The sequence below is a fragment of the Anabrus simplex genome, chromosome 1, assembly GCF_040414725.1.
Source record: "Anabrus simplex isolate iqAnaSimp1 chromosome 1, ASM4041472v1, whole genome shotgun sequence".
Taxonomy (NCBI): Eukaryota; Metazoa; Arthropoda; class Insecta; order Orthoptera; family Tettigoniidae; genus Anabrus; species Anabrus simplex.
Window position 1 is genome coordinate 279,363,168 of NC_090265.1, and position 12,445 is coordinate 279,375,612.

General features: G+C 41.0%; 1 protein-coding gene across 1 annotated transcript in view; it reads left to right on the top strand.

Moving 5' to 3' along the window:
- The first annotated feature begins 706 nt into the window (after positions 1–706).
- The window catches only part of LOC136887089 (band 7 protein AAEL010189), a 545,233-nt gene continuing 533,494 nt past the window's right edge, over positions 707–12,445 (top strand). The window contains exon 1 of the mRNA XM_068231058.1: positions 707–748. The gene's annotated coding sequence lies outside the window, so the exon portion shown is untranslated. The remainder of the gene's footprint in view (positions 749–12,445) is intronic.

Sequence of the window (12,445 nt, forward strand, 5' to 3'; positions counted from 1 at the left end):
TGCTGATGGGAGCTAAACTTGGACTGAAACGACATCCGGAATGTCACTATTCACCTCAGCGACCCCAACAGCTATGGATGTGGATCGTTTTCTATTTTTTTTATAATTCAACCCCTTCTCACCCCCATCCCTAGGGCTGCTAGTGGTGTCTTACCCTCACAGTATTTTTTCCATACAGTTAGTCATACACATACATCCATAATCCCGGTCATTATTCACATTATTCCTTTACGCCTTCTCAACCTCCATTCCGACTGCGGCTGAACTATGACTTAAACGGCATCCAAAGTGTCACCGTTCGTCTTGAAGACCCTGAAAAATATGGATTCGACACTAATATCGGTCGTTTCCAGTTATTTTTTACATTTCACGCTCTCCCCTAGGAGGTTTAGGAGTGTCTTGCCTCCACAGTTGATTTTTCACATAGTAAGTCCTATGTGTACCAAGTTTGGTTGAGAGCTATGCTGAAACATACACACATTCATTCGTAATCTCGGTCATTTTGGACAGTTTCATTTTCAGCCCCTCAGTTTCTAATTATTTAAAGATAAGATGTATGGATCTAAACGTTGCCTCAGAGGTAGTTACAGATAGAGGATTATGGAGGCGTTTTACTAAATTCGCAGAGGTAAGCAGACTTAACGGTGAAAGGAATATCAATTTATAATAAGTTGTATGTGTCTATTACAGTACTATCGTTTGGCCTCAGCTGTCGAATTGCAGACCTACTGAAGAGGTGCGAGAGACGGTAAGTCACACGAGATTTACCTCAGGGCTATGGTAAATCAATCGGGTTATGGATATACCTCCTAACTGAGCTCGGGTTTATAATTATTTAGAGTTTGGAATAAACTTCAGTAGGTATAAAAGGACAGAGCTCAGGGGCTAATGCGCAAGATGGCCGCTATAAATGGACTTTTATGGGACTAACTCCTGGGACCTGGGGAAAGTTGAGTAGGATAGGCGGTATACATAGGACTTAAGGAGATGGCCTAGGGACTAATCAGCAAAATGGAGGCCGCGTGCAACATCCTAGTGCTAGGGCCCCCGAGGCAAGGTGGCCGCTATACATTGGTTATATGAAACTAACTTTGAGGAGATGGGCCAGGAGCTAATGGTGATACATTGTTCTTATAGGCCGTACTCTATAGAGCTACCTCAGGAGCTCACAAATTGTAACTTATGACCTATTAGACTTATTAACCTGACATTGAGAACTGAGACAAGGGCTGCCATGCAAGATGACTGCTATACTCTATTCGTATAGACCTAACTAGAGGGCTGCTTCAGGGCTTACAACTTGTAACTTACGACCTATTAGTTTTACCAGCCTAACTTTTGGGAACTGAAGCAAGGGCTACTATGCAAGATGACTGCTATACTGTATTCTCATGGACTGAACTCTTGAGAGCTACCTCGGGGGCTTACAACATATAACTTATGGCCCATTAGTTTTATCAGCTTGACATTCGAGAACTGAGGCTGGGGCTACTAGGCAAGACAGCTGTTGTACATTGGTTATAATAGAGTAACTTTAAGGAGCTGGGATATCATCCATCCTTCTAACCAGCTGCCCTTCATAACTTCAGTATAGCACAGGAGCTAGTGGTAATACATGGGCTTTTATGGCACTAACTTGCGGAGACCTATGCTAGGGCTTGTCGCGTATAGGGCTAATGCGAGGGTTTGATCCTCCTAACAGGATACCCCTCCTAACTTCATTCTAGCCCAGGGAGCTCTTGCGTATGCATGCGCTCTTATGAGACTAACCCGGGGAGAGCTGCACTAGGGCTCTCGAGGAAAGATAGCCGCTCAAAGCTTGGAGGTATGCAGGTGTTAGGGTTACAAGGCAACTGTGATGTTAGAAGGTAGAAATCGCTATTAACACCACAGCGAGAGTTGTAATCTCGTCTTACTGAGAAGCAGCCAGTACTCTACTCCCTCTGCGAGGGTTCTAACATCAACTAGTCAAAGCTTGGAGGTATGCAAGTGTTAGGATTACAAACGAACCGGGGTGCTAGAAGGTAGAAACCATCATTAACACAGCAGCAGAGCTTGTAAGCCTGTCTTAGAGAAGTGTAGCCAGTACTCTACTCCCTCTGCGAGGGCAAGTTGAAATCACCTGCAAGTATAATATTCGTTCCCCGTGTGAGATGAAAATTGAGGTCTTCTAGAAACAACTCTTCTCGTTCTAGTATGTTTTGCGCTCCTGATGGACTGTACATATTAATAATACAAAGTGTTCATAGCGATCAGAGAGCACTTTACCGTTTGGATGTGCAACGAAGTCATGAATGTCAAGACCAGATCTATATACAATAGCTGTTCCTCGAGTATCCTCTCCTAAATTAACATAGTATTCGTATGGGCTTAACATATCTCAATTGTTACATACTTCTTGGAGAGATAAACTATCAATGTCATTGTCTCTAAGATAGTTCTTAATGAGTGACCACTTCGTTACGCTGAAAGTGCCATTCATGTTTGCCGTAGCAAAAGCACGAAAAACCTTTTGTGAAAAGTAGGCGTCACATGTGCTCTGTACGTGAGTAATATCAAGATGAAATGTCCGACTCGTTGGCTGCGCGGTCAGCGTACTGGCCTTCGGTTCAGAGGGTCCCGGGTTCGATTCCCGGCCAGGTCGGGGATTTTAACCTTAATTGGTTAATTTCAATGACACGGGGGCTAGGTACATGTGTTGTCTTCATCATCATTTCATCCTCATCACGACGCGCAGGTCGCCTACGGGTGTCAATTAGAAAGACCTGCACCTGACGAGCCGAATCCATCCTGGAATATCCCGGCACTAAAAAGCCATACGACATTTCATTTCATCAAGATGAAATGGTAATGCTGAAACACAAGGGCCGGGAGGCTGAAAAGCGTGACCAAATGGCAGATCCAAAACATAGTGCGACCTTGATGAATTGAAAGGAAATTATTCTTAAAATTGTCAAATATTAACTGTATCCAATTCTTCAAGTACCGGTCCTCTTTTTACGCTGCGATCCTTGCGTGTCCTTGGTCGTATGGCTTTTCGAGGAACTAGATTTATTTCGATTCGCTGAAGGTGTGTTTCCCTTATATAACCGCGGGTCTTTAGGACTAACTTGTTGCGATTGGAATTTACGAGTTTTGGTTGTTATAGAGCTATAGGAATCTTCCGATAGGTCAGCTGGTGTATCAACCGTGGGGATGTTAACTTCCTCCGCCAATTTAATTTTCTTGTGTGTGACGTGCTCTTTATTTAACTGGGCAGTATTTTCAATATTCAAAGGATCCTCTTGTATTGTGGAATGATCTGCGTTCATTTGTGCATCTGGATGCTCTGTAACTTCCATGTGTTGGTCTGTAGTTTGTTGTGTGTTTGTCTGATGTGGTGAGGGTATGCATTTCATCTGTTGACACACTATCAGGACTAGCTATTCCGCTCTCAGGTGCGAGTTATTCCCCAGCAAGTACGCTGTTTACTACAGGTTGCGGTTGTAAGTTCAGTGTGGCGAAATCATCTGTGTTAGACTTATTTACGAGTGGAGGAAACGTTCCATTCGTCAGATTAGAGAGTGGTTGCTGTTGTTGTGGGTACATAGGGGCGGAATACTGTGGCAAGAGATGTTGGCTGCCTCAAAACATTGCTGGCACGGCGGGGAAAATCAATGCACAAGTGATCCGGGGCGTTGCATATAGCACAGGTTTTTTCTTGTCCCTCATATGTAACTTGTCCCCTGTACCCCTCTATGGTTACGAAGGATTGAATCTGCTGCTTCAACTGAATTTTATTTGTCGAATACCATTGGGAACTGGTTGACGGTAGAACTGAACCATGATTCGTCATAAATATCTTTTACATGACCATCTTTCATGAAATAATTTCTGATTTTGTCATTGGGCAATTCGTGGGGAATATTAAACAGACGAACTCTAGTCACCCCAATTCCAGCTGCTTCAGTATTCCCCACTTAAAAGTTTGGGTGAGCAACCTGTTTCAAATTTATGTAATATTCTCTTCATAACGGTTCATGAAATTACCTTGATATATACTGCTTTAGCCGGGGCATCCAGTTGGAGAGCTGCTAGCTGGTAGATGTTTACTTGCAGTGTTTCTGAAACCCAGGTGTGTATTTCCGCTGCCGTCGGGCTTGTATAACTGTGCTGGAAACTACATTTCAATGTGTTTTTCCGAATGCTTTGCATGGTTACTTTTAAACTTAACAGTTAACTAAATCAAAATACTAATACGTCAAAGAATATTATCAAGACTCGGTGATAAGTATTCACTGTTCACTGCTGTGTTCTTGCTTAATGTAAACAACACTGAGACGTCTAACTCGCTCCGATCTCTGCGGACGAAATGGGTCATGCCTCCTAACACGAATGAATGTTTTCGAGCTACTATTCTGTTATAATCTTAAAGGTATGTCTAAATAAATAAATAAATAAATAAATGAATAAATATATGATAGTTAAAATTAAAGTTTTTATACTTAAGCCACTTTAGACAGGAAACTATCGTACGTGTCCCAAACTCGGAATGAATAATGTCCAGATTACGGACTACAAAATTTGCATGGTTCACTGTACCTGAAAGGGAAGGTTTATCAGGGGAATTGTTCACACATGTGCTGATCTGAAGAGAACCATTTCAAGAGATAGCAGCCATACGCATGGAGATGCTTCGCGCCGTGCAATATTTCAGGCTGAACTGGACGGTGATGGACACAATTTCGAGTGCACTTTGTAGTCTGACGGATGATACATCCATAACAACCAGTCATATTGCATGATATGGCATCCCATTAAAAAGTGCTTTTTGACGATTAATTATATTACATCTTCACGCAAGACATTCACTGCGAACTTGGTTTGTTTACGCTCGGAGAAGAAAGCCAGCTTGAGGCAGCAACAGCTGCGTGTGAAAGACGTAGCTACAGAAACAAGAGAGGCCACCCGCCTGACGCCACGTGTAGCCTGCCTGACCTGCTATGTTCCGATGTAAACGTCACCCCTTCGCCGAAATTCGATGTGATAGCATTTTTAAACTTCTGTAAGAATAATCGCAGCGACTCCATAGATATGTAATTTTGAAGAGGATCACATAAACGTCTCCAATTGTGAATCTCAAGTAAATCCGTCGAGGGATTCTCGAGATTATCAACTTCAAAAATACCACGCTATCTGATGACGTAGGAGCCCAACCTGAATATAAGGTGAGCTCAGTTGACCCAAATCAGACAGTCACAGCTGGGAGTCCAGTCTGACTCTCCACGCTGCAGCATTACTGTTCGTCGAAGTGCTGACCGAGTCTACCTTCGAATTGTTCAAAGTATTCGTATTGGACTTAAACTCTGACAGTCGAGTTGAACTTAGAATCTGTCCGCATGTAGAAACTTCTCGATGTGACCTACTTTCGTGAATGTGGAATTTAGTTTATTGCCACGTTGGCATTGCAGAACTTAGTCTCTGAACAAATATTATTAATTTCAATGTGACACTACTGCGATATACCATGAACTGTGATATTCCTTTAAAAATCTCAGTCAGCAGAACTTAGTCTCTGAACAAATATTTCTACTGCGATATACTGTGCACTGTGATATTATTTTAAAATCTCAGTCAGCATAATTTCATAATTAAATAAGAGTGTTTATGAAAGTGTTCAAACTTTCCCACTAATGTTAATGCATGTGATTACCTATTATAGAAGTGGTTCATTCTGAATTCAAACTGTGTTAATGTACAACAGTACTTGCCAACTTTCATATTTTCAATTATGAATTGAAGTGAATGTTATTCGATTCAAACAGAACTACCTTCTGAACTGTGTATTATTTCTTCTTCAAATTGTTAGTTATTTTATGCGTTACTGTCAGCAGTGTCTTTTGATAAACTCTTGAGTAGTCGCATATTTTACTTTACATCAAGTGTAACCACGAACGGTGCTTAATCATTTCCAACCTTATTTTTTCGTCAAAGTGTTTATTAATAGTTTATGACTGAAAGCAGTGTCTTTGATAAACTCTACAGCAGTCATACATTTCCTTAAATGTCAAGTGCAACCTTATTTAGGGGAAAGCCACCACGAACTGTGCCTAGTGCGTGAATAATTTAAATTTATTATTTATATTCATGAACTGTGCTTTATCTATTTCCAAACTCGATGCTATCCGCATCTTCATCTTTAATGGACTTATATATTTTGTCTACAAGGGATGAAGAGAATTCGACTGCACATCACTACAATATTAAAATAAACAGTGCTGTTAAACAAATGTGTCGGGAGACTGTGAAATTGTGGACACACGTGTGAGTTAATTGACGAGTGAATACCCCTAAACATCGTCGGAGATCGTCGGAGAACATCGGAGACCGTCCAGAGCATCAAAGATTCGAGCTCAATCCCATGTCGAGCCGACCTGGGTGTTCCAGCCTCATCTCATCGTAACGTCAGCAGCCTGCAGGACGAGTTCCAGTCCAGTTCAGCACGGTGATCTGGGAGCACGGGTCATCCGAAAGGTGATATTGAAGACAGCAAATATATACAGTAAGGTGATGTGCTCATAAACATGCATTTTTCTGAATAAACTCTATTCTTCAATATATTTTAAAGTTTCTTATAGATAGGACCCTTCCTCCTGTACCAAACTCTAGCTGTAAATTACCAGGTATTGCCCTGAGAGATACTTCATGCCAACTTAAAAAATTGATAAAGTCGGGCTATAGTTACTGGTACAGTACATAATAAAGCAAACTCTCCCATGCAGGCCTGTACCACACGGGTTGGACGAACGTGTAGCTGATTTGCATTACGCTTGTTGACTTTTCTGAACCAGTGAGTATTGTTTTAATTTCAGTTGCTACAAGCTCGTTCCAAAATTGTACTTTTACAGTACATCCATAACGAAGAGCTGAGACTCTGTTTTTACCTTCACTCATACTTTCTGTACGTTCTTTCACTGTGCTTCTTTGTTTGAGCAAACAAGGTCAAAGTTGAAATTTAAATATTACTAAGATTCTGCGAACTATCAGAGAAGCTAAAAAATATTTTGTTGAGATACATACGGAAGTTCCCCATGTTATGTGAGTTGAAGTCGGTAAATAATATGATAGGCTTACGCAGTTCGGCGCAATATAGCGACATGCATCAAAGTTTTAAACACGTACGCCCAAACGGTACATTTTTGCTCTACCTCCTGTAAGTATCCTCATGCATTTCTGAAGAAACATTTTTGAGGCGCAGTTGATAGAGGTATTGTGATTACCACGGAATGTGATGAATTTTGTTGCGACTTCAGTTGTGCACTATCTTAAAGAACACCGTGATTGCGATAAAATTTGATTTACCCAGTATACACATTATATTGCAATACCATTTTTCGAAACACAACCGAAGTTTAATTTTCCTTCTACTTCTTTTCTTTACCTCCCCTCATTTGTCACGCTTAGTGTCTTCGTATGTGGTTTGTTAGAAGGCTGGCTCACGAGAATCGATGTCGAACTGCTCCTTTATATTGTATTCCCTTCATCGTACCAGAAACAGCGTCCATTATATCTGAAGTGCCCTCATTTTTTTCATGAAACTTTAGATTTCTTCTCTTCTGTATTATAGAAGTATTTTCTCCACAGTCTCCTCCAGATTTGTGACAAAATATAATACCAAGCACTATAAATGAATGTTTAAAGTATTGTAAATATGAATATTGAAGCCATCATGATAATAAACACATAACTTGTACACATATACAGTACGTGACATAATGAATGTTTTTCACTTTTCCTCTAATTATCTGTATGTATGGGCGTATAGCCGGTTAAATTAGGTCCAAATCTCCAATCTCCAATGAAAAGGAAACGCATTTTGTGGCCTAAAATTTGTTTCTCTGGAGACAATTGCGTGAAACAAAAAAATTAAAGCCATCTCTCAGTAGATAATCACCAGATTGTAATTTACCCTTTAAGTCTATTATTGAGGGGTTCGTACATGACGTCATCGAAGGGAAGATCAAAGGAACTGCAGGAACGGTCTAGCTCAGTTTTGTACTGCCCTAAGGGTACCACGCCATGAGCACAAACCATGACACTATGTATGATTCAACGTTGTCGAAAAGTCGGCTACTAGTGATTTTAGCTCTCGTTTGTCCGCATTCTGTATTCATAGTTTCTCGTGTCCTCTTGCCACGCCATCTGTAAGATGGCAGTGTGAGGAGGTTGACACTGCGTCAATAAAGAGAATATGATTTGATTTCTATTATTGTTTCTGTTTTGTGCAGTCCGACTCGTCGGCTGAATGGTCAACGTACTGCCTTTCGGTTCAGAGTGTCCCGGGTTCGATTCCCGAAAGGGTCAGGGATTTTAATCGTTGCTGATTAATTCTTTTGGCTCGGGGACTGGGTGTTTGTGTCCGTCCGAACACCCTCCTCTTCATATTCGCACAAAATCCTACACAAACAACCACCACAGAAACACGCAATAGTGATTACATCCCTCCATATAGGGTCGGCGGCAGGAAGGGCATCCGGCCGTAAAACAGGGCCAAATCTAATTGTGCAACGCAGTTTGCACCCACGACCTCACACGTGTGGGAAAAGCGGTAGGAAAAGAAGATAAAGTTTCTATTTTGTGCACAGCAGAGGATGGGGTTTATAATGATAAGAATGTTATTGGTTTTACCTCCCATCAACAACATTTTTATGGTTTTTAGAGATGCCGAAGTTCCGAGATTGTTTTCCCGTAAGATAGCATTTGCCAAGTCGGACTCTGAATGCTAGCGCAGTTCCACCTGAACTATTCAGACCGGCATGTGGTTTATGTTTATTTTATTTATTTATTTATTTATTTATTTACTTATTTATTTATTTATTTATTTATTTATTTATTTATTTATTTATTTATTTATTTTCATTGAAGTCGTTTCTGCCAACTAAGGGGTACGTCATTTCACTGTCTCTTTCCCCGCACTGTAACATTTTGTTCAGTATTCTCGCATTCGTTGCAGGTGTTGTTTCTTTCTTTCTTTCTTTCTTTCTTTCTTCGTTCGGTCTACGCCTTCCCTGTTGTTCAGCTTCGGCTTTTCTTGGAAACTCTTGTGGTCTTGAAAGTGCGTTATGCTCCAGGATACCGGGCGAGTTGGCCGTGCGCGTAGAGGCGTGCGGCTGTGAGCTTGCATCCGGGAGATAGTAGGTTCGACTCCCACTATCGGCAGCCCTGAAAATGGTTTTCCGTGGTTTCCCATTTTCACACCAGGCACATGCTGGGGCTGTACCTTAATTAAGGCCACGGCCGCTTCCTTCCAACTCCTAGGCCTTTCCTATCCCATCGTCGCCATAAGACCTGTCTGTGTCGGTGCGACGTAAAGCCCCTAGCAAAAAAAATGCTCCAGGATATCATCATGTGTGATACCCACCTCTTGTAGATCTTTTTCTACCTCGATGAACCGGGCCCCTTTTGTCTTCTTATGTTGGAAATAGGAGAAGATCCGCTTGGTTGACCTTGCAGGGCTCATTCTTGTCAGTTGACGATAGAAATAAATCTTCTCTTCCTCATCATATCGCTTATCTTTCCTTCATGGAAATACAGCACGTGGATGTGCCATCTTATATATTCACTTTTGTCTTTGATGAGGCCCAAGATATTCCTCAAAATCTATATTTGTTCTGAAGTTTCTCAATAACGCCTCTTTTGTTCATTGTAAGGCACTCCACTTAATGGAGGGCCTCCGGACGAATGACTGTGCAGTAGTGTCTGAACTTGGTGTTCAAGGATATTGATGTTCTGTTGTATTCATCTTTAGTTAGATGCGTGACATGAATGAAGGCTTCTTTCACAGACATGTTGGGTTCTATCCTCTCACCTAAATATTTAAACTTTCCTACCCGCTTGATTCTTCCCTGTTCCACATTTAGCTATTATTATTATTATTATTATTATTATTATTATTATTATTATTATTATTATTATTATTATTATTATTATTATTATTATTATTATTATTAATGTTATTTGCTTTACGTCCCACTAACTACTTTTACGGTCTTCGGAGACGCCGAGGTAGCGGAATTTAGTCCCGCAGGAGTTCTTTTACGTGCCAGTAAATCTACCGACACGAGGCTGTCGTATTTGAGCACCTTCAGATACCACCGGACTGAGCCAGGATCGAACCTGCCAAGTTGGGGTTAGAAGGCCAACGCCTTAACCGTCTGAGCCCGGCATTATTATTATTATTATTATTATTATTATTATTAGTAGTAGTAGTAGTAGTAGTAGTAGTAGTAGTAGTAGTAGTAGTAGTACACAATATAAACGCCCTTCAGTCACGCAGACTAATGACTTTCACTTTGCGTACTCGTCAAAGATCCGTAAGTCTTTGGCTTGTCCTTTCTCGTTCTTCCGTCGAGATATTTCGGGGTTTGACGCTGATTCTTCCCAATAAGGGTTGGTTTCCTTTGCCAATTGCGTTACGAGAGTGTGAAATCCCTCTCTCTGATTTATCTGTGTCTTTGCTGAAGTACATATTTTACCAGATATGTATGGATAGAACAATTCTTAGCTTTACATATAAGTGATTTTCATGTTGTTTTGTTCGCATTACATAGGCTATATCTGGAAAAGACAGGCTGGAGCGTTTGCATACAGAGCGATGGCAGTAGCAGTTTTAGCATCTTGTAGGAGGAGGCCAAGTTATTTAAACTCCAGCACCTGTTTGTGTTTGCGCACGAGTTGTGGAATTAGTCAGTGGCTTTTTGCCACAATTAAGGGGTGGTAAATACTGGAGAAAAGTTTAACTTAGGCATCCGCACATGTAGTTTACACATAAAATAGAACAATGTGTATTGTACAAGTTGTGTGCAAAGTACGGGAAAGAATAATGTGGCCTGATGAAAGCTTCGGTATATAATGGCAGAGTAGGCAGACGGTTTTATTTTCTGATGGTTTGGTCATGTAAGTTTTATTTATGTACTAGTTTTATGTATATACAGATTTATATACGAGGAGTTAGCCTTAATTACAGAGCTTGTTTCTACAGAAACTTTTGAAACAAGAAACATCACATACCTTAATCTAATTAAAATAATACGAGTAATATTATTAGTATTACCAGCAGTAGTAATAGTATTGTCCTGATCCTTAGCTGCATGGTCAACATAATGGATTTCAGCCCAAAGTGTACCAAGTTCGCTTGTCGGCCGAATCTGGGACTTTCAGCCACCTCTTCTGATTGGAGAACTGGGTGTTCGTACAATTGTGCATACATCCCTCCACAGAGGGTTGGCGTCTGGAAGAGCAACTGGCCATAAAACGGGGCCAGTTTCACATGTGTGAGGCTCGTCACACACACGACCCCACCTGAGTGAGGGAAAAGTGGCGTAGTATATTATTATTATTATTATTATTATTATTATTATTATTATTATTATTATTATTATTATTATTATTATTATTATTATTATTATTATTATTATTATTATTATTATATGCCTTTGCTGGCAGCACCTAGTGTTTACAGTGCACTGTGTCTTCTCTGGTATAGGCTAGAGCAATCTTGTTACTTTCATTGATCTGTCTCAGCTTTATCCTTGGCTTTGACAAAATGAAAGTGACTGACGTATGAGTGATGCTAGTAATGCCATTCCTTCTGCAGCCAGTCCCTGCTATGAATGGTGTAAAAATATTGCTCATAGGGTCGGTTGGTGCATGCATTTCAGTGGCCTTGGCTGACTGATATGTAATAGCAACTTCTGGCTCGGTGAGGGAAGCAACGGGAAACTACCTCACTCCTCATTTCCCTAGTACGCCTCTTCAGTGATGCCTAGGCCATCTATGACAGCTGATGGCGGAGCTGTTGAGGATCCAACCAGCCTTCGGGCTCAGGACTAAACATACATTATTATTATTATTATTATTATTATTATTATTATTATTATTATTATTATTATTCCAAGTATTATAAATCCCAAACAATAAACGTTCAAGTTCAGTACCCGTGTGGCATATGACAGCGAAAGAGTCGTCTAGAATATCCTAGGCCCTTTAAGTCAGGAACGAGTAGAGTTTTTTTTTTTTTTTTTTTGCTAGGGGCTTTACGTCGCACCGACACAGATAGGTCTTATGGCGACGATGGGATAGGAAAGGCCTAGGAGTTGGAAGGAAGCGGCCGTGGCCTTAATTAAGGTACAGCCCCAGCATTTGCCTGGTGTGAAAATGGGAAACCACGGAAAACCATCTTCAGGGCTGCCGATAGTGGGATTCGAACCTACTATCTCCCGGATGCAAGCTCACAGCCGCGCGCCTCTACGCGCACGGCCAACTCGCCCGGTACGAGTATAGTTAATGTCTGACTTGCGAATCCCCTCATTTCATGGAAGATAATGCTGGGGAGGTTGGTGGATAACTGATGTCATCGATGGCATATACAAATTATTACTGAAGTTCACTTTGCCCCCGACTGTTC